The following is a 27,703-nucleotide window of genomic DNA, read 5'->3' on the forward strand; positions in this document are numbered from 1 at the left end:
GGGTCCCTTTGTGACAAGGACAGAATAAAAGGAATACACATTCCCTCTAGGCTGTGCAGTGTCTGCAGTCTGTGCTGTGTCAAGGACAAAGGTACAGGTGTGAAAGAGATATGTATTAGATGGCCAGCAATGAAAAATGCAGTTTAGCAACAGGGAAAAAACCTGTCACACAGTGTGTTTCTGGAAAATAAAAGCACCTAGTGTCCCTGACATGCCCTGCAATGGAAAAGAGGGAACAAAATCCAAGGGAAATCCTTGCGAGTTTACCTGCATGTAAGAAGACACTTGAAAAAAACTGAGTCCCAAAATAATGGGGTGGCAGTGAATTTACAAGCTATTGATTTAGTAAGATACGGTTGATACAGGTTTTCAAACTACATGTGCCAGGGAAGATTCACACAGACAAGATGCACATGCTTTCTGTGCATTGGACATGAGCAGAACAATAATACTTTACTGAAAATTATTAATTTGCTAATAATTAACAGCTCTATTTTCTGCCAGGGACCAAAGTGGGTTTTTACCTTGCATGTTTGCAGTATGTAAACAAACAGTCATAGGACAAGAACACAACTCACCAGTCTAAATAGCTGACCAAGTTGGGATTGCTATATTTCCTCATGACCATGAGTTCATTGACTTTTAGTTCTTTCTTCCTCAGGCAATGGAGATTTATTTTCTTTATGGCCACCTAAAATGACATTGAAAATCAGTAACTTGACACGTTGGAGGCAGGAGACCACAGCACACATGGAGTGAGTGATTTTGCAATGACACAGCAAACTGAGCTAAAGTGCCTTAGGATTAGACATCAGAGAAATTAGGAACTGACATTCCAACAGCTCATTGCTCCTTTGGAGGTCAGTTACAGGACACATGGCCACTGATGTTTTCACTTGTTCACTTGGTAACAAAGATGTCTTAACTATCACCCACAAAGCTCTGACCACACTCCCTGCTGCCCTGTCTGGGATTCAAAAGAAGAAATCCGTGTCTTGGTAATCTGTGGATACATCCTGGGCTATAAGGAGGGCTCAGGACTTCTAGGGACATCTTACAGATCTCTCCCTATGTGCAGCTCCCAAGTGCAGCACTGCAGGGGGCTAATGAAGTACCAGTAACATTCAGATGTATTTGCTGGCAGCCACAAATGAGAATACAGCTCTGAAGCTGTAGCCCCAAAGAGCAGTGAGATGCTCCAAGGCACCAGCTTTGTTTTAGCAATTGAGAGTGAGTGAGCTCTGAAAGGAACCGCCTCCCTCCTGGCCTTCCTTCTGGCAACTGAGAAGGACAAAGCCTGTCCCAAATGCAATTTGCAGGCTGGCACCAGTCTGTGCCTCTTGTGCCTTTACTGCACAGCTCTACCCAATACTCCAGGCACAGATCACACCAGAGGGGAAAGCCCTCAAGAGCTGCAGAGTCTGTAGGGGCTGTTGACATTTACCTCTCTTCCTCTGGCCTTGTCGATGGCCCTACAAACCTTTCCAAAAGTCCTAGAAACAAAGCAAGGAAAGGAGAAGCCATTTACATCTTGGAGTGAAAGCCAGCCCAGACAGGGGATCTGTGCTGTAAGTGCCTAAAACCTGCAGGATGCAGGAGGGGTCTGCCAGAAGGCAGCTGATGCGTTTTCCTCTCAAGTGCAAGAGCACTGGGTCTGTTCCTGAAGTGTTAGGATTTACTGCCTCAGCTCCAAAAGAGAGCTTATTCTTTCATCTCGGGTTTCAGTTTCTAAACTGTGCAGTTCTTATCCTGACCATGGAGTATTTCCTTCAGGAAACTCTTGGAAAGAAATGTTCCTGAGAACTGTTATTTCACAGCTGTCATAGAGGTTACGTTGCTCTTTCAGACTAACAAGATTCTTCTCCTTTCCTTAGTGTGGCTGTAGGATTTGGAGCTATTCAAAATGCTAAGTAAATTAACACAGAGCTATCCCACACTTGAGAGACAAGGAGATCTTGCAGGACCTGTTCCTTGCTGCAGTCAAGAACTTTGGCAGAATGGAGATGGTCTTTGACAATGCCTTCTGACCATGCTCACAAATTCTGTCCAGCATTGAGAGATGGGACAATCTAACCCCAGTGTCTGAATATTTGCAACTTGCCTGACTTCACACTTCATAGACATTCAGCAAATCCCCTGGCCCACGGTTGTGTAGAAGGAACTGTGGTTGGACTCACCCGCTGCCAATATTTTTCAGTTCCGTGTATTTTGTCACAGGATTTTCCATGTTCACTATTTTCCCTGAGGAATCAAAATGCAAAATAGCTCACTTTAAAGCAGAGATCTCAGCTTCCAGAAGATACAAAGGGCAGCCCCACTGAGTGGGTCTCTGAACCCTTTGTGGTTGGTTGGGTAACTAAAACAACCAGGCAGACAGCTCTGTAGAACACACAGCCAGCACAGAGAGTGATTTTTTTACAGCAGTTCCTGTGGGGAGTCCTAAATGTCCCTGTGACACCAAACTGAGGAGGAACATTTGGTGCAGCTATGCTGACACATGCACACCACACACTGCCCCTCAGACATGAGATACACAAGACGTACTCAGTAGCTGAAAGTACTTCTCCTCAGTCTCCTGTTGCTGAGCAGCAGCTGTGTCAGTGCTGGGGATGCACGAACGGCCCAGGCTCCGCTTCTCAGGCTGCGGAACAAAGGCTCCTTTGGACAGCGCTGCTGCTGCAGCAGGTTTAGTAACAGAGCCTGTGTAGATCTGGGAGTAGAAACGAGTCTGTGTCAGAAAGGTGGATGGCAGAGATTACTTTGAGATCCCTTTTCAAATGCAAGCCCTTAGGATTGTGCTGTAAGCCACATGCAAGGCACTTAAAATGGATTATTAGGATGTCCACTTCTCAAACTGGATGGGTCAAACCAAAGGCTGGTTTTACTCGAGTTCATAGCCAGATTCATGTTCTATTTTCATGGATTTTCTGAAGGGTAACTGCCACAATGACCATTCCACTTCCTCCCCAAGGATTTCTTTCACCCTCCAAGGGCTGCAGACACACTTGCTCAAATGTTCTACCTCCTCCCTCTGAGTTCTCTTGTCCTGCACCATCTTCGGGACATGCCCAATCTGCAGCATCTCTGGTTGGGACGGTTCCCGTGCCTCACTCCAACGATCGGACTTTTTCTTTCCAGTCATTTGCTGGAAGCTTTTCCGTGCTGGCTGGTGAGATGTTAACATTTCCACCTCAAGTCAAACAGAACAAATCAGTCAGAGACTACAGCTGGTCCCTGTCAGACAAGGGTCATCAACTGTAAGGAAAGGCAGAGAACAGATTTATAAGAGCTACAGAAAGCTTGTTTCATTCCTCCATCTGGGTCACCATGTCCCACTGTAAAAATACCCCAGGAAACAAGGAGTGCAGTAACAGGCCAGCAGGAATCAACTGGAATGACCGCTAGCCAAAAAGCCACAGGATTAGCCTCACTCTCCAGGGCAGATATTGAGATTTGGCACACCAGGAAATGTCCTTCAGCCCAGCTGTGGCAGACCCTACAGCAGGATGGCACTCAGAGGCATCACCCCACCCCTGCTACTCCACAGTGGAAAGGCAAGAAGGGCAGAAAGCAGCAATTTGGTGACTGCACTGGCTATTGCTGTTTCACTCACTTGCTTTTGTACAGACTGAAGCAGGGGATTTTGTTTCTCTCTGATAATTTTTATTTCTTTCTCCAGCTTCTTCTGCTTTGCCTTCATCCTAGTCTCAGTTTCCTGCAGCTCTGTGTGCAGCTGGTCCTTGAGGTTCCGTAAAAAGCAAGAGAAATGTTTCCTGAGTGGATTGTCTGGCACTCTTGTACTGACCCGGTTCTGTTGATCGCCTCTCTGCTGATGGAGATTCATCTCCTCTTGGACGCTTCTCATGGCCTCCTTGTGCCTTCTCTTCACTGCCGTGATGGCAATCTCAGCTTCAGGTAGTTCTGTTTGTGGCTCTGCCTTGATGTTCTGTATACACAAAGGCAGAGCAAGTCACAGGGAGCTGCCACCAGGCTCAGCTTTTTCCTTTTTCAGCCTCAAAATCAAATTCATTCAGCCACTTTCTTCTGCTTCCTGATACACCTCTGCTTCCATTGTAACCCTCCCATCCCAGTGCTGATCTTTGCAGATTACAAGGCTCTGTGCTTGCAGTGCCTGTGGGACTCCTGGCCTCCTCAGTCCCAAGAGCTCTGTTTTATGCTCTTGTTCCTGCCCTTCACTCTGTCACCTGGTGAGCCAGGCTTACCTGGCCATTCTCCTGTAGCTCTTCCACCTGGTGCCTCAGCTGCTCTTCCTGCTCCTGGCCTCGGAACAGCTCTCCCTGAGTCTGGGATGGCATCTCTGATAAAGCAATCTGCTCATGCTGTTTCTCTACAAGGGCCTGCACAGAAAGCAAGAGAAGATGGGGTTCAACTTCCCATACAGCATTTGTGGGCCAAGTCTCACACTGATGGGCTCACATGTTCCTAAAGCTCTGTGCTGCTGCTCTCCTGCCTCATTCTCTGCCCATGGGGAGGTACAAAGTGACACTGGCAGTACAATCAGGGTCCATCTGCGACAGAAGCTGCAACAGCCTCTCAGGCAGCTGACAGGGAAGGGGTGGCATTTCTCAAGGCTCTACTGGGGGCCTCCCTCCACTTTTGCTGTGTCCTGTTTGTCTGTCCATTGTGACTGACACTCAACCCTGTCCCACAGCTCCATCCTGGCTCTGCAGGTGGCTTCCGATGTGGGTTCACTCCATGTGACAGACACTTCTGGAGTTCATGTTCCCTTCAGGCCTGCACCATGATTCCTGCCTTTCTGACATTTACACTCTTTTTAGATATCCTGCTCATTCAGGAGATAAGGACGCATGTAAAGATTCTCTGATGGAGTTCAGAGAGCCTCTACAGCCACCTCAGTAGATGGAGGAGGACCAAACTGGTTATTCTTTCTCTTTTGTCAGCTGAGAATTCAGCCCAGTGGTAACAGAGACCCTCCTAAGGCCCCATCAACAAATGAACTTACACACCCCTAGGGGTGCCAGTGAAGAATATCAATGTGTCATGTAATGCATGTATGACCAGAGTCACCAAACACCTCCTGAACCACGGAATATTTCCAAGTCACTAGGATAGGGAGAAATTTAAAGACTAAACTGAGGGTGTCAGGGCAGAAGAGGCTGGAGGAGGAAGACACCTCTGATGGGAAAAAACCAACAATTTCTGGAGGGGAAACATCTCTGCCTGCTCGGGATCACTTAACAGAACATGTCTCTCCCCTTCTTCTGAAGGGATGCAAACATTTGTGTGAGCTTTGCACCTCCAACTGCCTCTGACCAGAGTCAGGAAGAATCATGTAAAAGATAGATAGATAGATAGATAGATAGATAGATAGATAGATAGATAGATAGATAGATATACAGACAGAGAGATAGAGGGATACATAGACCTCATTTATATAATTTGTCTTACTATCCATTCTGGTACAACACACATCAAGACTCAGCAGCCATTGCCCCAAGCAGTAGTACTCATAAACTGGCATTCCCATTGCATCAATAAACCACACTCTTGGGGAATCTGGAGAATGGATGTCCTTATGTAATTAGGTCAGATGAAGAGCACTACACTGGGAAATGCACTCTTTGTGCATCTTGGCAGGGGAAAGTTCTTCTCTGGATCACAACCACGCTGAGAGAACTGAAGGAGATGTAATGAGAAAAGAAGTCCAGCCCCTCCCAGATCCTCTAATCTCTGAGGAGCAGATGGAATTCAAGGGTGTTGCTTTCATGCTAAATTCCCAACAAAAATACAGACGGCATTACAGGACAATTGTTGATCGCTCAGAATGCCAAAAGGTAAAGGTGCTATAAACATGAAACTGAGGTGAAAGGCACTACTGTTGGAAAGGCATAAAAAAACCTCAAACTGAACCATCATCCCTTGGCCAAATTGCATCTTCACATGCAAAAATATATTGAGCAAAAGCATCACAGCTTGCTGGATGAAGAAAATACATCCAATATTCCATCCTTGGTAAACAAAAAATCCCAAAAAATCAAATTATTAAAGTGTCATCAATCCCATTGTCAAAAATTTCTGGAAGCAAGGAGGGCATCATAAGCATGCAAACAGACCTTCGTGGGAGCACCGTCATCTAGGAATTGCTAAAAGTGTGCCTGCAAGCTCCCTCATGGTCTCCCCTTTCCCCAGGCTAAGGCTCCCTCAGCACCCCCTCATTCAGCTTGTGCTATCCCCCCTCCCCAACTCCCTTGCCCTTCTCTGCACATGCTGCAGCCCCTCAATGCCTTTCTCCTTCACAGGGGCCCTCAACTGCACACAGCACTCCAGCTGCGGCCACAGCGCTGCCCAGCACAGGCCACAGGGCACTGCCCTGCTCCTGCTGCCCTACTCTTGCTGACACAGGCCAGCATGCCCTCGGCCTTCTTGGCCACCTGGCCACACGCTGCCTCATCTCCAACTGCTGTTCCGTGGCGCCCCTGGCTCCTTTTGTCCCAGGGAGCAGCCCAGGCTCAAAGTTGCACAGTTGCTTTAAAATACAGCAACAAGGATTCTCAGAAGTCTTTCCAGTTCTTAGCAACACAAGACTGCACTCCAAGGATTTCAGCTTTTCCCCGCCTCGAGGCTTCAATGGCATTTTCAAACACAGTTTCCAAGGTAAGACCACATAACAGAATATATCCAGACACACATGTAGCCTCTGGGTTTTGTCCCAGAAATGGGGCCACAACTATGCACTTTTCGTCCTTTGCCACACAGGATAGCAGTAGGCCCACAGGGATTCACGGACAACACAATCAGCTCTTTGCAGCTTACCAAAGACAGGCTGACTCACACTGCACTCTGCTACTTGACCCCTCTGCCTGAAGAGGCAAAAGAACCACCTGGCAATAAAAGCACCACATCTCTCATTTCAAGCTGCAACTCCACTATGTGTCTCTGAAATAGTCCCAGCTAAACACCCTCAAGAAGCTCGTGGGGACAATGCACCCCAAAGACTCGGTCTGCTTAGATCAACTACTTTTGTACCTCTACCTCCTTGGCCAGTCTGTGCACTGCGACAGTTCTCTCCAGACCACAGAGCCCCGATGCATCCATCAAGGATGAGCTCAGTGTCCTTCAAATGCTCCCTCTCCTGGGCCAGGCAGCCTTCATGCTCCAGCTTGGCCCCTATCACAATCCCAGCAACATGGGGCCCAAACACGACAGATCATAGCCCATTTTCCAGCTCTCACTGCCTCACGCCCATTACTTGCTCCTGGTAGGACTCCAGCACTCAGCATCTACTGACACCAACAGCAATTCTGCCTGCTCAGAAACTTGCAGCTCTGTCCTGCACGAATGACAAGCAACGGCAAGATCTGGCACTTACAGGCTCGGCATCCGCAGGTTCTGGTGTGACAACTTCTGAACACATGAGGTCATTTTCCTCATCTTTGGCCTCTTCTCCAGGAGCTGACAGAGTCACTGGATAAACTTCTATGTCTCCAGGCCTCTGTAGACAGAGAGAAACAGGACGGTCACCTCATTACCTGTCATTTATAACCTAATTTCTCTTCAGTTCTACACCTGCTTTACAAAGGCACAATCATCAACTGTCATAGCAATGGGATTCTAAGGCATTCCGACTAAATGAAAAGGGGCTGCTTCAACTAGAACTGCATATGGCTCCAAATTCAATATTCCACCCTGGCTACTATCAGCAAGCAACGTTCTCTCTGAAAATTGAGCTCTGAGGCCTTTCAAGTTCTGACATGAAAATTGAGCAAATAGCCAGCTCTTGCTGCTGGACACATGGAACACTAAAGCAGTATCAGAATCTCACCATGCACTGCAAAAAGAACTCTTGAGCAAAAGCACCTTTGCTTGCTGAATAAAGACAAAATGAATAGGGCTTCTCCTCCTGGCGAACCAAAAACACATCAAAGCAAACAATCCCAATGGCACCTACTCCAGCGTCTAAGGCATCTCAGTGCAGTGACGGGATGCTTGGCATGCAAACAGCCCTTGTTGCGAGCACTGTCATCTAGGCATTGCTGGAAGTGTGCCTGCAAGCTCCCTCATGGTCTCCCCTTTCCCCAGGCTAAGGCTCCCTCAGCACCCCCTCATTCAGCTTGTGCTATCCCCCCTCCCCAACTCCCTTGCCCTTCTCCGCACATGCTGCAGCCCCTCAATGCCTTTCTGCTTCACAGGGGCCCTCAACTGCACACAGCACTCCAGCTGCGGCCACAGCGCTGCCCAGCACAGGCCACAGGGCACTGCCCTGCTCCTGCTGCCCCACTCTTGCTGACACAGGCCAGCATGCCCTTGGCCTTCTTGGCCACCTGGCCACACGCTGCCTCATCTCCAACTGCTGTTCCGTAGCGCCCCTGGCTCCTTTGGTCCCAGGGAGCAGCCCAGGCTCAAAGTTGCACAGTTGCTTTAAAATACAGCAACAAGAATTCCAAGAAGTCTTTCCAGTTCTTAGCAACACAAGACTGCACTCCAAGGATTTCAGCTTTTCCCCGCCTCGAGGCTTCAATGGCATTTTCAAACACAGTTTCCAAGGTAAGACCACATAACAGAATATATCCAGACACACATGTAGCCTCTGGGTTTTGTCCCAGAAATGGGGCCACAACTATGCACTTTTCATCCTTTGCCACACAGGATAGCAGTAGGCCCACAGGGATTCACGGACAACACAATCTGCTCTTTGCAGCTTACCAAAGACAGGCTGACTCACACTGCACTCTGCTACTTGACCCCTCTGCCTGAAGAGGCAAAAGAACCACCTGGCAATAAAAGCACCACATCTCTCATTTCAAGCTGCAACTCCACTATGTGTCTCTGAAATAGTCCCAGCTAAACACCCTCAAGAAGCTCGTGGGGACAATGCACCCCAAAGACTCCGTCTGCTTAGATCAACTACTTTTGTACCTCTACCTCCTTGGCCAGTCTGTGCACTGCGACAGTTCTCTCCAGACCACAGAGCCCCTATGCATCCATCAAGGATGAGCTCAGTGTCCTTCAAATGCTCCCTCTCCTGGGCCAGGCAGCCTTCATGCTCCAGCTTGGCCCCTATCACAATCCCAGCAACATGGGGCCCAAACACGACAGATCATAGCCCATTTTCCAGCTCTCACTGCCTCACGCCCATTACTTGCCCCTGGTAAGACTCCAGCACTCAGCATCTACTGACACCAACAGCAATTCTGCCTGCTCAGAAACTTGCAGCTCTGTCCTGCACGAATGACAACAACGGCAAGATCTGGCACTTACAGGCTCGGCATCCGCAGGTTCTGGTGTGACAACTTCTGAACACATGAGGTCATTTTCCTCATCTTTGGCCTCTTCTCCAGGAGCTGACAGAGTCACTGGATAAACTTCTATGTCTCCAGGCCTCTGTAGACAGAGAGAAACAGGACGGTCACCTCATTACCTGTCATTTATAACCTAATTTCTCTTCAGTTCTACACCTGCTTTACAAAGGCACAATCATCAACTGTCATAGCAATGGGATTCTAAGGCATTCCGGCTACATGAAAAGGCGCTGCTTCAATAGAACTGCATATGGCTCCAAATTCAATATTCCACCCTGGCTACTATCAGCAAGCAACGTTCTCTCTGAAAATTGAGCTCTGAGGCCTTTCAAGTTCTGACATGAAAATTGAGCAAATAGCCAGCTCGTGCTGCTGGACAAATGGAGCACCAAAGCAGTATCAGAATCTCACCATGCACTGCAAAAAGAACTCTTGAGCAAAAGCACCTTTGCTTGCTGAATAAAGACAAAATGAATAGGGCTTCTCCTCCTGGCGAACCAAAAACACATCAAAGCAAACAATCCCAATGGCACATACTCCAGCGTCTAAGGCATCTCAGTGCAGTGACGGGATGCTTGGCATGCAAACAGCCCTTGTTGCGAGCACTGTCATCTAGGCATTGCTGGAAGTGTGCCTGCAAGCTCCCTCATGGTCTCCCCTTTCCCCAGGCTAAGGCTCCCTCAGCACCCCCTCATTCAGCTTGTGCTATCCCCCCTCCCCAACTCCCTTGCCCTTCTCCGCACATGCTGCAGCCCCTCAATGCCTTTCTCCTTCACAGGGGCCCTCAACTGCACACAGCACTCCAGCTGCGGCCACAGCGCTGCCCAGCACAGGCCACAGGGCACTGCCCTGCTCCTGCTGCCCCACTCTTGCTGACACAGGCCAACATGCCCTTGGCCTTCTTGGCCACCTGGCCACACGCTGCCTCATCTCCAACTGCTGTTCCGTGGCGCCCCTGGCTCCTTTGGTCCCAGGGAGCAGCCCAGGCTCAAAGTTGCACAGTTGCTTTAAAATACAGCAACAAGAATTCCAAGAAGTCTTTCCAGTTCTTAGCAACACAAGACTGCACTCCAAGGATTTCAGCTTTTCCCCGCCTCGAGGCTTCAATGGCATTTTCAAACACAGTTTCCAAGGTAAGACCACATAACAGAATATATCCAGACACACATGTAGCCTCTGGGTTTTGTCCCAGAAATGGGGCCACAACTATGCACTTTTCGTCCTTTGCCACACAGGATAGCAGTAGGCCCACAGGGATTCACGGACAACACAATCAGCTCTTTGCAGCTTACCAAAGACAGGCTGACTCACACTGCACTCTGCTACTTGACCCCTCTGCCTGAAGAGGCAAAAGAACCACCTGGCAATAAAAGCACCACATCTCTCATTTCAAGCTGCAACTCCACTATGTGTCTCTGAAATAGTCCCAGCTAAACACCCTCAAGAAGCTCGTGGGGACAATGCACCCCAAAGACTCGGTCTGCTTAGATCAACTACTTTTGTACCTCTACCTCCTTGGCCAGTCTGTGCACTGCGACAGTTCTCTCCAGACCACAGAGCCCCTATGCATCCATCAAGGATGAGCTCAGTGTCCTTCAAATGCTCCCTCTCCTGGGCCAGGCAGCCTTCATGCTCCAGCTTGGCCCCTATCACAATCCCAGCAACATGGGGCCCAAACACGACAGATCATAGCCCATTTTCCAGCTCTCACTGCCTCACGCCCATTACTTGCCCCTGGTAAGACTCCAGCACTCAGCATCTACTGACACCAACAGCAATTCTGCCTGCTCAGAAACTTGCAGCTCTGTCCTGCACGAATGACAACAACGGCAAGATCTGGCACTTACAGGCTCGGCATCCGCAGGTTCTGGTGTGACAACTTCTGAACGCTTGAGGTCATTTTCCTCATCTTTGGCCTCTTCTCCAGGAGCTGACAGAGTCACTGGATAAACTTCTATGTCTCCAGGCCTCTGTAGACAGAGAGAAACAGGACGGTCACCTCATTACCTGTCATTTATAACCTAATTTCTCTTCAGTTCTACACCTGCTTTACAAAGGCACAATCATCAACTGTCATAGCAATGGGATTCTAAGGCATTCTGACTACATGAAAAGGCGCTGCTTCAATAGAACTGCATATGGCTCCAAATTCAATATTCCACCCTGGCTACTATCAGCAAGCAACGTTCTCTCTGAAAATTGAGCTCTGAGGCCTTTCAAGTTCTGACATGAAAATTGAGCAAATAGCCACCTCTTGCTGCTGGACACATGGAACACTAAAGCAGTATCAGAATCTCACCATGCACTGCAAAAAGAACTCTTGAGCAAAAGCACCTTTGCTTGCTGAATAAAGACAAAATGAATAGGGCTTCTCCTCCTGGCGAACCAAAAACACATCAAAGCAAACAATCCCAATGGCACCTACTCCAGCGTCTAAGGCATCTCAGTGCAGTGACGGGATGCTTGGCATGCAAACAGCCCTTGTTGCGAGCACTGTCATCTAGGCATTGCTGGAAGTGTGCCTGCAAGCTCCCTCATGGTCTCCCCTTTCCCCAGGCTAAGGCTCCCTCAGCACCCCCTCATTCAGCTTGTGCTATCCCCCCTCCCCAACTCCCTTGCCCTTCTCCGCACATGCTGCAGCCCCTCAATGCCTTTCTCCTTCACAGGGGCCCTCAACTGCACACAGCACTCCAGCTGCGGCCACAGCGCTGCCCAGCACAGGCCACAGGGCACTGCCCTGCTCCTGCTGCCCCACTCTTGCTGACACAGGCCAACATGCCCTTGGCCTTCTTGGCCACCTGGCCACACGCTGCCTCATCTCCAACTGCTGTTCCGTGGCGCCCCTGGCTCCTTTTGTCCCAGGGAGCAGCCCAGGCTCAAAGTTGCACAGTTGCTTTAAAATACAGCAACAAGAATTCCAAGAAGTCTTTCCAGTTCTTAGCAACACAAGACTGCACTCCAAGGATTTCAGCTTTTCCCCGCCTCGAGGCTTCAATGGCATTTTCAAACACAGTTTCCAAGGTAAGACCACATAACAGAATATATCCAGACACACATGTAGCCTCTGGGTTTTGTCCCAGAAATGGGGCCACAACTATGCACTTTTCGTCCTTTGCCACACAGGATAGCAGTAGGCCCACAGGGATTCACGGATAACACAATCTGCTCTTTGCAGCTTACCAAAGACAGGCTGACTCACACTGCACTCTGCTACTTGACCCCTCTGCCTGAAGAGGCAAAAGAACCACCTGGCAATAAAAGCACCACATCTCTCATTTCAAGCTGCAACTCCACTATGTGTCTCTGAAATAGTCCCAGCTAAACACCCTCAAGAAGCTCGTGGGGACAATGCACCCCAAAGACTCGGTCTGCTTAGATCAACTACTTTTGTACCTCTACCTCCTTGGCCAGTCTGTGCACTGCGACAGTTCTCTCCAGACCACAGAGCCCCGATGCATCCATCAAGGATGAGCTCAGTGTCCTTCAAATGCTCCCTCTCCTGGGCCAGGCAGCCTTCATGCTCCAGCTTGGCCCCTATCACAATCCCAGCAACATGGGGCCCAAACACGACAGATCATAGCCCATTTTCCAGCTCTCACTGCCTCACGCCCATTACTTGCCCCTGGTAAGACTCCAGCACTCAGCATCTACTGACACCAACAGCAATTCTGCCTGCTCAGAAACTTGCAGTTCTGTCCTGCACGAATGACAACAACGGCAAGATCTGGCACTTACAGGCTCGGCATCCGCAGGTTCTGGTGTGACAACTTCTGAACGCTTGAGGTCATTTTCCTCATCTTTGGCCTCTTCTCCAGGAGCTGACAGAGTCACTGGATAAACTTCTATGTCTCCTGGCCTCTGTAGACAGAGAGAAACAGGACGGTCACCTCATTACCTGTCATTTATAACCTAATTTCTCTTCAGTTCTACACCTGCTTTACAAAGGCACAATCATCAACTGTCATAGCAATGGGATTCTAAGGCATTCTGGCTACATGAAAAGGCGCTGCTTCAATAGAACTGCATATGGCTCCAAATTCAATATTCCACCCTGGCTACTATCAGCAAGCAACGTTCTCTCTGAAAATTGAGCTCTGAGGCCTTTCAAGTTCTGACATGAAAATTGAGCAAATAGCCAGCTCTTGCTGCTGGACACATGGAACACTAAAGCAGTATCAGAATCTCACCATGCACTGCAAAAAGAACTCTTGAGCAAAAGCACCTTTGCTTGCTGAATAAAGACAAAATGAATAGGGCTTCTCCTCCTGGCGAACCAAAAACACATCAAAGCAAACAATCCCAATGGCACCTACTCCAGCGTCTAAGGCATCTCAGTGCAGTGACGGGATGCTTGGCATGCAAACAGCCCTTGTTGTGAGCACTGTCATCTAGGCATTGCTGGAAGTGTGCCTGCAAGCTCCCTCATGGTCTCCCCTTTCCCCAGGCTAAGGCTCCCTCAGCACCCCCTCATTCAGCTTGTGCTATCCCCCCTCCCCAACTCCCTTGCCCTTCTCCGCACATGCTGCAGCCCCTCAATGCCTTTCTCCTTCACAGGGGCCCTCAACTGCACACAGCACTCCAGTTGCGGCCACAGCGCTGCCCAGCACAGGCCACAGGGCACTGCCCTGCTCCTGCTGCCCCACTCTTGCTGACACAGGCCAGCATGCCCTTGGCCTTCTTGGCCACCTGGCCACACGCTGCCTCATCTCCAACTGCTGTTCCGTGGCGCCCCTGGCTCCTTTTGTCCCAGGGAGCAGCCCAGGCTCAAAGTTGCACAGTTGCTTTAAAATACAGCAACAAGAATTCCAAGAAGTCTTTCCAGTTCTTAGCAACACAAGACTGCACTCCAAGGATTTCAGCTTTTCCCCGCCTCGAGGCTTCAATGGCATTTTCAAACACAGTTTCCAAGGCAAGACCACATAACAGAATATATCCAGACACACATGTAGCCTCTGGGTTTTGTCCCAGAAATGGGGCCACAACTATGCACTTTTCATCCTTTGCCACACAGGATAGCAGTAGGCCCACAGGGATTCACGGACAACACAATCTGCTCTTTGCAGCTTACCAAAGACAGGCTGACTCACACTGCACTCTGCTACTTGACCCCTCTGCCTGAAGAGGCAAAAGAACCACCTGGCAATAAAAGCACCACATCTCTCATTTCAAGCTGCAACTCCACTATGTGTCTCTGAAATAGTCCCAGCTAAACACCCTCAAGAAGCTCGTGGGGACAATGCACCCCAAAGACTCGGTCTGCTTAGATCAACTACTTTTGTACCTCTACCTCCTTGGCCAGTCTGTGCACTGCGACAGTTCTCTCCAGACCACAGAGCCCCTATGCATCCATCAAGGATGAGCTCAGTGTCCTTCAAATGCTCCCTCTCCTGGGCCAGGCAGCCTTCATGCTCCAGCTTGGCCCCTATCACAATCCCAGCAACATGGGGCCCAAACACGACAGATCATAGCCCATTTTCCAGCTCTCACTGCCTCACGCCCATTACTTGCCCCTGGTAGGACTCCAGCACTCAGCATCTACTGACACCAACAGCAATTCTGCCTGCTCAGAAACTTGCAGCTCTGTCCTGCACGAATGACAACAACGGCAAGATCTGGCACTTACAGGCTCAGCATCCGCAGGTTCTGGTGTGACAACTTCTGAACACATGAGGTCATTTTCCTCATCTTTGGCCTCTTCTCCAGGAGCTGACAGAGTCACTGGATAAACTTCTATGTCTCCAGGCCTCTGTAGACAGAGAGAAACAGGACGGTCACCTCATTACCTGTCATTTATAACCTAATTTCTCTTCAGTTCTACACCTGCTTTACAAAGGCACAATCATCAACTGTCATAGCAATGGGATTCTAAGGCATTCTGGCTACATGAAAAGGCGCTGCTTCAATAGAACTGCATATGGCTCCAAATTCAATATTCCACCCTGGCTACTATCAGCAAGCAACGTTCTCTCTGAAAATTGAGCTCTGAGGCCTTTCAAGTTCTGACATGAAAATTGAGCAAATAGCCAGCTCTTGCTGCTGGACACATGGAACACTAAAGCAGTATCAGAATCTCACCATGCACTGCAAAAAGAACTCTTGAGCAAAAGCACCTTTGCTTGCTGAATAAAGACAAAATGAATAGGGCTTCTCCTCCTGGCGAACCAAAAACACATCAAAGCAAACAATCCCAATGGCACCTACTCCAGCGTCTAAGGCATCTCAGTGCAGTGACGGGATGCTTGGCATGCAAACAGCCCTTGTTGCGAGCACTGTCATCTAGGCATTGCTGGAAGTGTGCCTGCAAGCTCCCTCATGGTCTCCCCTTTCCCCAGGCTAAGGCTCCCTCAGCACCCCCTCATTCAGCTTGTGCTATCCCCCCTCCCCAACTCCCTTGCCCTTCTCCGCACATGCTGCAGCCCCTCAATGACTTTCTGCTTCACAGGGGCCCTCAACTGCACACAGCACTCCAGCTGCGGCCACAGCGCTGCCCAGCACAGGCCACAGGGCACTGCCCTGCTCCTGCTGCCCCACTCTTGCTGACACAGGCCAGCATGCCCTCGGCCTTCTTGGCCACCTGGTCACACGCTGCCTCATCTCCAACTGCTGTTCCGTGGCGCCCCTGGCTCCTTTTGTCCCAGGGAGCAGCCCAGGCTCAAAGTTGCACAGTTGCTTTAAAATACAGCAACAAGAATTCCAAGAAGTCTTTCCAGTTCTTAGCAACACAAGACTGCACTCCAAGGATTTCAGCTTTTCCCCGCCTCGAGGCTTCAATGGCATTTTCAAACACAGTTTCCAAGGTAAGACCACATAACAGAATATATCCAGACACACATGTAGCCTCTGGGTTTTGTCCCAGAAATGGGGCCACAACTATGCACTTTTCGTCCTTTGCCACACAGGATAGCAGTAGGCCCACAGGGATTCACGGACAACACAATCTGCTCTTTGCAGCTTACCAAAGACAGGCTGACTCACACTGCACTCTGCTACTTGACCCCTCTGCCTGAAGAGGCAAAAGAACCACCTGGCAATAAAAGCACCACATCTCTCATTTCAAGCTGCAACTCCACTATGTGTCTCTGAAATAGTCCCAGCTAAACACCCTCAAGAAGCTCGTGGGGACAATGCACCCCAAAGACTCGGTCTGCTTAGATCAACTACTTTTGTACCTCTACCTCCTTGGCCAGTCTGTGCACTGCGACAGTTCTCTCCAGACCACAGAGCCCCGATGCATCCATCAAGGATGAGCTCAGTGTCCTTCAAATGCTCCCTCTCCTGGGCCAGGCAGCCTTCATGCTCCAGCTTGGCCCCTATCACAATCCCAGCAACATGGGGCCCAAACACGACAGATCATAGCCCATTTTCCAGCTCTCACTGCCTCACGCCCATTACTTGCTCCTGGTAGGACTCCAGCACTCAGCATCTACTGACACCAACAGCAATTCTGCCTGCTCAGAAACTTGCAGCTCTGTCCTGCACGAATGACAGCAACGGCAAGATCTGGCACTTACAGGCTCGGCATCCGCAGGTTCTGGTGTGACAACTTCTGAACACATGAGGTCATTTTCCTCATCTTTGGCCTCTTCTCCAGGAGCTGACAGAGTCACTGGATAAACTTCTATGTCTCCAGGCCTCTGTAGACAGAGAGAAACAGGACGGTCACCTCATTACCTGTCATTTATAACCTAATTTCTCTTCAGTTCTACACCTGCTTTACAAAGGCACAATCATCAACTGTCATAGCAATGGGATTCTAAGGCATTCCGGCTACATGAAAAGGCGCTGCTTCAATAGAACTGCATATGGCTCCAAATTCAATATTCCACCCTGGCTACTATCAGCAAGCAACGTTCTCTCTGAAAATTGAGCTCTGAGGCCTTTCAAGTTCTGACATGAAAATTGAGCAAATAGCCAGCTCTTGCTGCTGGACACATGGAACACTAAAGCAGTATCAGAATCTCACCATGCACTGCAAAAAGAACTCTTGAGCAAAAGCACCTTTGCTTGCTGAATAAAGACAAAATGAATAGGGCTTCTCCTCCTGGCGAACCAAAAACACATCAAAGCAAACAATCCCAATGGCACCTACTCCAGCGTCTAAGGCATCTCAGTGCAGTGACGGGATGCTTGGCATGCAAACAGCCCTTGTTGCGAGCACTGTCATCTAGGCATTGCTGGAAGTGTGCCTGCAAGCTCCCTCATGGTCTCCCCTTTCCCCAGGCTAAGGCTCCCTCAGCACCCCCTCATTCAGCTTGTGCTATCCCCCCTCCCCAACTCCCTTGCCCTTCTCCGCACATGCTGCAGCCCCTCAATGCCTTTCTCCTTCACAGGGGCCCTCAACTGCACACAGCACTCCAGTTGCGGCCACAGCGCTGCCCAGCACAGGCCACAGGGCACTGCCCTGCTCCTGCTGCCCCACTCTTGCTGACACAGGCCAACATGCCCTTGGCCTTCTTGGCTACCTGGCCACACGCTGCCTCATCTCCAACTGCTGTTCCGTGGCGCCCCTGGCTCCTTTTGTCCCAGGGAGCAGCCCAGGCTCAAAGTTGCACAGTTGCTTTAAAATACAGCAACAAGAATTCCAAGAAGTCTTTCCAGTTCTTAGCAACACAAGACTGCACTCCAAGGATTTCAGCTTTTCCCCGCCTCGAGGCTTCAATGGCATTTTCAAACACAGTTTCCAAGGTAAGACCACATAACAGAATATATCCAGACACACATGTAGCCTCTGGGTTTTGTCCCAGAAATGGGGCCACAACTATGCACTTTTCGTCCTTTGCCACACAGGATAGCAGTAGGCCCACAGGGATTCACGGACAACACAATCTGCTCTTTGCAGCTTACCAAAGACAGGCTGACTCACACTGCACTCTGCTACTTGACCCCTCTGCCTGAAGAGGCAAAAGAACCACCTGGCAATAAAAGCACCACATCTCTCATTTCAAGCTGCAACTCCACTATGTGTCTCTGAAATAGTCCCAGCTAAACACCCTCAAGAAGCTCGTGGGGACAATGCACCCCAAAGACTCGGTCTGCTTAGATCAACTACTTTTGTACCTCTACCTCCTTGGCCAGTCTGTGCACTGCGACAGTTCTCTCCAGACCACAGAGCCCCGATGCATCCATCAAGGATGAGCTCAGTGTCCTTCAAATGCTCCCTCTCCTGGGCCAGGCAGCCTTCATGCTCCAGCTTGGCCCCTATCACAATCCCAGCAACATGGGGCCCAAACACGACAGATCATAGCCCATTTTCCAGCTCTCACTGCCTCACGCCCATTACTTGCCCCTGGTAGGACTCCAGCACTCAGCATCTACTGACACCAACAGCAATTCTGCCTGCTCAGAAACTTGCAGCTCTGTCCTGCACGAATGACAACAACGGCAAGATCTGGCACTTACAGGCTCGGCATCCGCAGGTTCTGGTGTGACAACTTCTGAACACATGAGGTCATTTTCCTCATCTTTGGCCTCTTCTCCAGGAGCTGACAGAGTCACTGGATAAACTTCTATGTCTCCAGGCCTCTGTAGACAGAGAGAAACAGGACGGTCACCTCATTACCTGTCATTTATAACCTAATTTCTCTTCAGTTCTACACCTGCTTTACAAAGGCACAATCATCAACTGTCATAGCAATGGGATTCTAAGGCATTCCGGCTACATGAAAAGGCGCTGCTTCAACAGAACTGCATATGGCTCCAAATTCAATATTCCACCCTGGCTACTATCAGCAAGCAACGTTCTCTCTGAAAATTGAGCTCTGAGGCCTTTCAAGTTCTGACATGAAAATTGAGCAAATAGCCAGCTCTTGCTGCTGGACACATGGAACACTAAAGCAGTATCAGAATCTCACCATGCACTGCAAAAAGAACTCTTGAGCAAAAGCACCTTTGCTTGCTGAATAAAGACAAAATGAATAGGGCTTCTCCTCCTGGCGAACCAAAAACACATCAAAGCAAACAATCCCAATGGCACCTACTCCAGCGTCTAAGGCATCTCAGTGCAGTGACGGGATGCTTGGCATGCAAACAGCCCTTGTTGCGAGCACTGTCATCTAGGCATTGCTGGAAGTGTGCCTGCAAGCTCCCTCATGGTCTCCCCTTTCCCCAGGCTAAGGCTCCCTCAGCACCCCCTCATTCAGCTTGTGCTATCCCCCCTCCCCAACTCCCTTGCCCTTCTCCGCACATGCTGCAGCCCCTCAATGCCTTTCTCCTTCACAGGGGCCCTCAACTGCACACAGCACTCCAGTTGCGGCCACAGCGCTGCCCAGCACAGGCCACAGGGCACTGCCCTGCTCCTGCTGCCCCACTCTTGCTGACACAGGCCAACATGCCCTTGGCCTTCTTGGCCTACCTGGCCACACGCTGCCTCATCTCCAACTGCTGTTCCGTGGCGCCCCTGGCTCCTTTTGTCCCAGGGAGCAGCCCAGGCTCAAAGTTGCACAGTTGCTTTAAAATACAGCAACAAGAATTCCAAGAAGTCTTTCCAGTTCTTAGCAACACAAGACTGCACTCCAAGGATTTCAGCTTTTCCCCGCCTCGAGGCTTCAATGGCATTTTCAAACACAGTTTCCAAGGTAAGACCACATAACAGAATATATCCAGACACACATGTAGCCTCTGGGTTTTGTCCCAGAAATGGGGCCACAACTATGCACTTTTCGTCCTTTGCCACACAGGATAGCAGTAGGCCCACAGGGATTCACGGACAACACAATCTGCTCTTTGCAGCTTACCAAAGACAGGCTGACTCACACTGCACTCTGCTACTTGACCCCTGTGCCTGAAGAGGCAAAAGAACCACCTGGCAATAAAAGCACCACATCTCTCATTTCAAGCTGCAACTCCACTATGTGTCTCTGAAATAGTCCCAGCTAAACACCCTCAAGAAGCTCGTGGGGACAATGCACCCCAAAGACTCGGTCTGCTTAGATCAACTACTTTTGTACCTCTACCTCCTTGGCCAGTCTGTGCACTGCGACAGTTCTCTCCAGACCACAGAGCCCCGATGCATCCATCAAGGATGAGCTCAGTGTCCTTCAAATGCTCCCTCTCCTGGGCCAGGCAGCCTTCATGCTCCAGCTTGGCCCCTATCACAATCCCAGCAACATGGGGCCCAAACACGACAGATCATAGCCCATTTTCCAGCTCTCACTGCCTCACGCCCATTACTTGCTCCTGGTAGGACTCCAGCACTCAGCATCTACTGACACCAACAGCAATTCTGCCTGCTCAGAAACTTGCAGCTCTGTCCTGCACGAATGACAACAACGGCAAGATCTGGCACTTACAGGCTCAGCATCCGCAGGTTCTGGTGTGACAACTTCTGAACACTTGAGGTCATTTTCCTCATCTTTGGCCTCTTCTCCAGGAGCTGACAGAGTCACTGGATAAACTTCTATGTCTCCAGGCCTCTGTAGACAGAGAGAAACAGGACGGTCACCTCATTACCTGTCATTTATAACCTAATTTCTCTTCAGTTCTACACCTGCTTTACAAAGGCACAATCATCAACTGTCATAGCAATGGGATTCTAAGGCATTCCGACTAAATGAAAAGGGGCTGCTTCAACAGAACTGCATATGGCTCCAAATTCAATATTCCACCCTGGCTACTATCAGCAAGCAACGTTCTCTCTGAAAATTGAGCTCTGAGGCCTTTCAAGTTCTGACATGAAAATTGAGCAAATAGCCAGCTCTTGCTGCTGGACACATGGAACACTAAAGCAGTATCAGAATCTCACCATGCACTGCAAAAAGAACTCTTGAGCAAAAGCACCTTTGCTTGCTGAATAAAGACAAAATGAATAGGGCTTCCCCTGCTGGCGAACCAAAAACACATCAAAGCAAACAATTCCAATGGCACCTACTCCAGCGTCTAAGGCATCTCAGTGCAGTGATGGGATGCTTGGCATGCAAACAGCCCTTGTTGCGAGCACTGTCATCTAGGCATTGCTGGAAGTGTGCCTGCAAGCTCCCTCATGGTCTCCCCTTTCCCCAGGCTAAGGCTCCCTCAGCACCCCCTCATTCAGCTTGTGCTATCCCCACTCCCCAACTCCCTTGCCCTTCTCTGCACATGCTGCAGCCCCTCAATGCCTTTCTCCTTCACAGGGGCCCTCAACTGCACACAGCACTCCAGTTGCGGCCACAGCGCTGCCCAGCACAGGCCACAGGGCACTGCCCTGCTCCTGCTGCCCCACTCTTGCTGACACAGGCCAACATGCCCTTGGCCTTCTTGGCTACCTGGCCACACGCTGCCTCATCTCCAACTGCTGTTCCGTGGCGCCCCTGGCTCCTTTGGCCTCAGGGAGCAACCCAGGCTCAGAGTTGCACAGTTGCTTTAAAATACAGCAACAAGAATTCCAAGAAGTCTTTCCAGTTCTTAGCAACACAAGACTGCACTCCAAGGATTTCAGCTTTTCCCCGCCTCGAGGTTTCAATGGCATTTTCAAACACAGTTTCCAAGGTAAGACCACATAACAGAATATATCCAGACACACATGTAGCCTCTGGGTTTTGTCCCAGAAATGGGGCCACAACTATGCACTTTTCGTCCTTTGCCACACAGGATAGCAGTAGGCCCACAGGGATTCACGGACAACACAATCTGCTCTTTGCAGCTTACCAAAGACAGGCTGACTCACACTGCACTCTGCTACTTGACCCCTGTGCCTGAAGAGGCAAAAGAACCACCTGGCAATAAAAGCACCACATCTCTCATTTCAAGCTGCAACTCCACTATGTGTCTCTGAAATAGTCCCAGCTAAACACCCTCAAGAAGCTCGTGGGGACAATGCACCCCAAAGACTCCGTCTGCTTAGATCAACTACTTTTGTACCTCTACCTCCTTGGCCAGTCTGTGCACTGCGACAGTTCTCTCCAGACCACAGAGCCCCTATGCATCCATCAAGGATGAGCTCAGTGTCCTTCAAATGCTCCCTCTCCTGGGCCAGGCAGCCTTCATGCTCCAGCTTGGCCCCTATCACAATCCCAGCAACATGGGGCCCAAACACGACAGATCATAGCCCATTTTCCAGCTCTCACTGCCTCACGCCCATTACTTGCCCCTGGTAGGACTCCAGCACTCAGCATCTACTGACACCAACAGCAATTCTGCCTGCTCAGAAACTTGCAGTTCTGTCCTGCACGAATGACAACAACGGCAAGATCTGGCACTTACAGGCTCAGCATCCGCAGGTTCTGGTGTGACAACTTCTGAACACTTGAGGTCATTTTCCTCATCTTTGGCCTCTTCTCCAGGAGCTGACAGAGTCACTGGATAAACTTCTATGTCTCCTGGCCTCTGTAGACAGAGAGAAACAGGACGGTCACCTCATTACCTGTCATTTATAACCTAATTTCTCTTCAGTTCTACACCTGCTTTACAAAGGCACAATCATCAACTGTCATAGCAATGGGATTCTAAGGCATTCCGGCTACATGAAAAGGCGCTGCTTCAATAGAACTGCATATGGCTCCAAATTCAATATTCCACCCTGGCTACTATCAGCAAGCAACGTTCTCTCTGAAAATTGAGCTCTGAGGCCTTTCAAGTTCTGACATGAAAATTGAGCAAATAGCCACCTCTTGCTGCTGGACACATGGAACACTAAAGCAGTATCAGAATCTCACCATGCACTGCAAAAAGAACTCTTGAGCAAAAGCACCTTTGCTTGCTGAATAAAGACAAAATGAATAGGGCTTCTCCTCCTGGCGAACCAAAAACACATCAAAGCAAACAATCCCAATGGCACCTACTCCAGCGTCTAAGGCATCTCAGTGCAGTGACGGGATGCTTGGCATGCAAACAGCCCTTGTTGCGAGCACTGTCATCTAGGCATTGCTGGAAGTGTGCCTGCAAGCTCCCTCATGGTCTCCCCTTTCCCCAGGCTAAGGCTCCCTCAGCACCCCCTCATTCAGCTTGTGCTATCCCCCCTCCCCAACTCCCTTGCCCTTCTCCGCACATGCTGCAGCCCCTCAATGACTTTCTGCTTCACAGGGGCCCTCAACTGCACACAGCACTCCAGCTGCGGCCACAGCGCTGCCCAGCACAGGCCACAGGGCACTGCCCTGCTCCTGCTGCCCCACTCTTGCTGACACAGGCCAGCATGCCCTTGGCCTTCTTGGCCACCTGGCCACACGCTGCCTCATCTCCAACTGCTGTTCCGTGGCGCCCCTGGCTCCTTTTGTCCCAGGGAGCAGCCCAGGCTCAAAGTTGCACAGTTGCTTTAAAATACAGCAACAAGAATTCCAAGAAGTCTTTCCAGTTCTTAGCAACACAAGACTGCACTCCAAGGATTTCAGCTTTTCCCCGCCTCGAGGCTTCAATGGCATTTTCAAACACAGTTTCCAAGGTAAGACCACATAACAGAATATATCCAGACACACATGTAGCCTCTGGGTTTTGTCCCAGAAATGGGGCCACAACTATGCACTTTTCGTCCTTTGCCACACAGGATAGCAGTAGGCCCACAGGGATTCACGGACAACACAATCAGCTCTTTGCAGCTTACCAAAGACAGGCTGACTCACACTGCACTCTGCTACTTGACCCCTCTGCCTGAAGAGGCAAAAGAACCACCTGGCAATAAAAGCACCACATCTCTCATTTCAAGCTGCAACTCCACTATGTTTCTCTGAAATAGTCCCAGCTAAACACCCTCAAGAAGCTTGTGGGGACAATGCACCCCAAAGACTCGGTCTGCTTAGATCAACTACTTTTGTACCTCTACCTCCTTGGCCAGTCTGTGCACTGCGACAGTTCTCTCCAGACCACAGAGCCCCTATGCATCCATCAAGGATGAGCTCAGTGTCCTTCAAATGCTCCCTCTCCTGGGCCAGGCAGCCTTCATGCTCCAGCTTGGCCCCTATCACAATCCCAGCAACATGGGGCCCAAACACGACAGATCATAGCCCATTTTCCAGCTCTCACTGCCTCACGCCCATTACTTGCTCCTGGTAGGACTCCAGCACTCAGCATCTACTGACACCAACAGCAATTCTGCCTGCTCAGAAACTTGCAGCTCTGTCCTGCACGAATGACAGCAACGGCAAGATCTGGCACTTACAGGCTCGGCATCCGCAGGTTCTGGTGTGACAGCTTCTGAACACATGAGGTCATTTTCCTCATCTTTGGCCTCTTCTCCAGGAGCTGACAGAGTCACTGGATAAACTTCTATGTCTCCAGGCCTCTGTAGACAGAGAGAAACAGGACGGTCACCTCATTACCTGTCATTTATAACCTAATTTCTCTTCAGTTCTACACCTGCTTTACAAAGGCACAATCATCTACTGTCATAGCAATGGGATTCTAAGGCATTCTGGCTACATGAAAAGGCGCTGCTTCAATAGAACTGCATTGGGCTCCAAATTCAATATTCCACCCTGGCTACTATCAGCAAGCAACGTTCTCTCTGAAAATTGAGCTCTGAGGCCTTTCAAGTTCTGACATGAAAATTGAGCAAATAGCCACCTCTTGCTGCTGGACACATGGAACACTAAAGCAGTATCAGAATCTCACCATGCACTGCAAAAAGAACTCTTGAGCAAAAGCACCTTTGCTTGCTGAATAAAGACAAAATGAATAGGGCTTCTCCTCCTGGTGAACCAAAAACACATCAAAGCAAACAATCCCAATGGCACCTACTCCAGCGTCTAAGGCATCTCAGTGCAGTGACGGGATGCTTGGCATGCAAACAGCCCTTGTTGCGAGCACTGTCATCTAGGCATTGCTGGAAGTGTGCCTGCAAGCTCCCTCATGGTCTCCCCTTTCCCCAGGCTAAGGCTCCCTCAGCACCCCCTCATTCAGCTTGTGCTATCCCCCCTCCCCAACTCCCTTGCCCTTCTCCGCACATGCTGCAGCCCCTCAATGCCTTTCTCCTTCACAGGGGCCCTCAACTGCACACAGCACTCCAGTTGCGGCCACAGCGCTGCCCAGCACAGGCCACAGGGCACTGCCCTGCTCCTGCTGCCCCACTCTTGCTGACACAGGCCAACATGCCCTTGGCCTTCTTGGCCAACTTGCCACACGCTGCCTCATCTCCAACTGCTGTTCCGTGGCGCCCCTGGCTCCCTTTGTCCCAGGGAGCAGCCCAGGCTCAAAGTTGCACAGTTGCTTTAAAATACAGCAACAAGAATTCCAAGAAGTCTTTCCAGTTCTTAGCAACACAAGACTGCACTCCAAGGATTTCAGCTTTTCCCCGCCTTGAGGCTTCAATGGCATTTTCAAACACAGTTTCCAAGGTAAGACCACATAACAGAATATATCCAGACACACATGTAGCCTCTGGGTTTTGTCCCAGAAATGGGGCCACAACTATGCACTTTTCGTCCTTTGCCACACAGGATAGCAGTAGGCCCACAGGGATTCACGGACAACACAATCTGCTCTTTGCAGCTTACCAAAGACAGGCTGACTCACACTGCACTCTGCTACTTGACCCCTCTGCCTGAAGAGGCAAAAGAACCACCTGGCAATAAAAGCACCACATCTCTCATTTCAAGCTGCAACTCCACTATGTGTCTCTGAAATAGTCCCAGCTAAACACCCTCAAGAAGCTCGTGGGGACAATGCACCCCAAAGACTCGGTCTGCTTAGATCAACTACTTTTGTACCTCTACCTCCTTGGCCAGTCTGTGCACTGCGACAGTTCTCTCCAGACCACAGAGCCCCGATGCATCCATCAAGGATGAGCTCAGTGTCCTTCAAATGCTCCCTCTCCTGGGCCAGGCAGCCTTCATGCTCCAGCTTGGCCCCTATCACAATCCCAGCAACATGGGGCCCAAACACGACAGATCATAGCCCATTTTCCAGCTCTCACTGCCTCACGCCCATTACTTGCTCCTGGTAGGACTCCAGCACTCAGCATCTACTGACACCAACAGCAATTCTGCCTGCTCAGAAACTTGCAGCTCTGTCCTGCACGAATGACAACAACGGCAAGATCTGGCACTTACAGGCTCGGCATCCGCAGGTTCTGGTGTGACAACTTCTGAACGCTTGAGGTCATTTTCCTCATCTTTGGCCTCTTCTCCAGGAGCTGACAGAGTCACTGGATAAACTTCTATGTCTCCAGGCCTCTGTAGACAGAGAGAAACAGGACGGTCACCTCATTACCTGTCATTTATAACCTAATTTCTCTTCAGTTCTACACCTGCTTTACAAAGGCACAATCATCAACTGTCATAGCAATGGGATTCTAAGGCATTCTGGCTACATGAAAAGGCGCTGCTTCAATAGAACTGCATATGGCTCCAAATTCAATATTCCACCCTGGCTACTATCAGCAAGCAACGTTCTCTCTGAAAATTGAGCTCTGAGGCCTTTCAAGTTCTGACATGAAAATTGAGCAAATAGCCACCTCTTGCTGCTGGACACATGGAACACTAAAGCAGTATCAGAATCTCACCATGCACTGCAAAAAGAACTCTTGAGCAAAAGCACCTTTGCTTGCTGAATAAAGACAAAATGAATAGGGCTTCTCCTCCTGGTGAACCAAAAACACATCAAAGCAAACAATCCCAATGGCACCTACTCCAGCGTCTAAGGCATCTCAGTGCAGTGACGGGATGCTTGGCATGCAAACAGCCCTTGTTGCGAGCACTGTCATCTAGGCATTGCTGGAAGTGTGCCTGCAAGCTCCCTCATGGTCTCCCCTTTCCCCAGGCTAAGGCTCCCTCAGCACCCCCTCATTCAGCTTGTGCTATCCCCCCTCCCCAACTCCCTTGCCCTTCTCCGCACATGCTGCAGCCCCTCAATGCCTTTCTCCTTCACAGGGGCCCTCAACTGCACACAGCACTCCAGTTGCGGCCACAGCGCTGCACAGCACAGGCCACAGGGCACTGCCCTGCTCCTGCTGCCCCACTCTTGCTGACACAGGCCAACATGCCCTTGGCCTTCTTGGCCAACTTGCCACACGCTGCCTCATCTCCAACTGCTGTTCCGTGGCGCCCCTGGCTCCCTTTGTCCCAGGGAGAAGCCCAGGCTCAAAGTTGCACAGTTGCTTTAAAATACAGCAACAAGAATTCCAAGAAGTCTTTCCAGTTCTTAGCAACACAAGACTGCACTCCAAGGATTTCAGCTTTTCCCCGCCTTGAGGCTTCAATGGCATTTTCAAACACAGTTTCCAAGGTAAGACCACATAACAGAATATATCCAGACACACATGTAGCCTCTGGGTTTTGTCCCAGAAATGGGGCCACAACTATGCACTTTTCGTCCTTTGCCACACAGGATAGCAGTAGGCCCACAGGGATTCACGGACAACACAATCTGCTCTTTGCAGCTTACCAAAGACAGGCTGACTCACACTGCACTCTGCTACTTGACCCCTCTGCCTGAAGAGGCAAAAGAACCACCTGGCAATAAAAGCACCACATCTCTCATTTCAAGCTGCAACTCCACTATGTGTCTCTGAAATAGTCCCA

This window comes from Catharus ustulatus (assembly GCF_009819885.2).
Source record: "Catharus ustulatus isolate bCatUst1 chromosome Z unlocalized genomic scaffold, bCatUst1.pri.v2 scaffold_29_arrow_ctg1, whole genome shotgun sequence".
NCBI classification, from domain to species: Eukaryota; Metazoa; Chordata; class Aves; order Passeriformes; family Turdidae; genus Catharus; species Catharus ustulatus.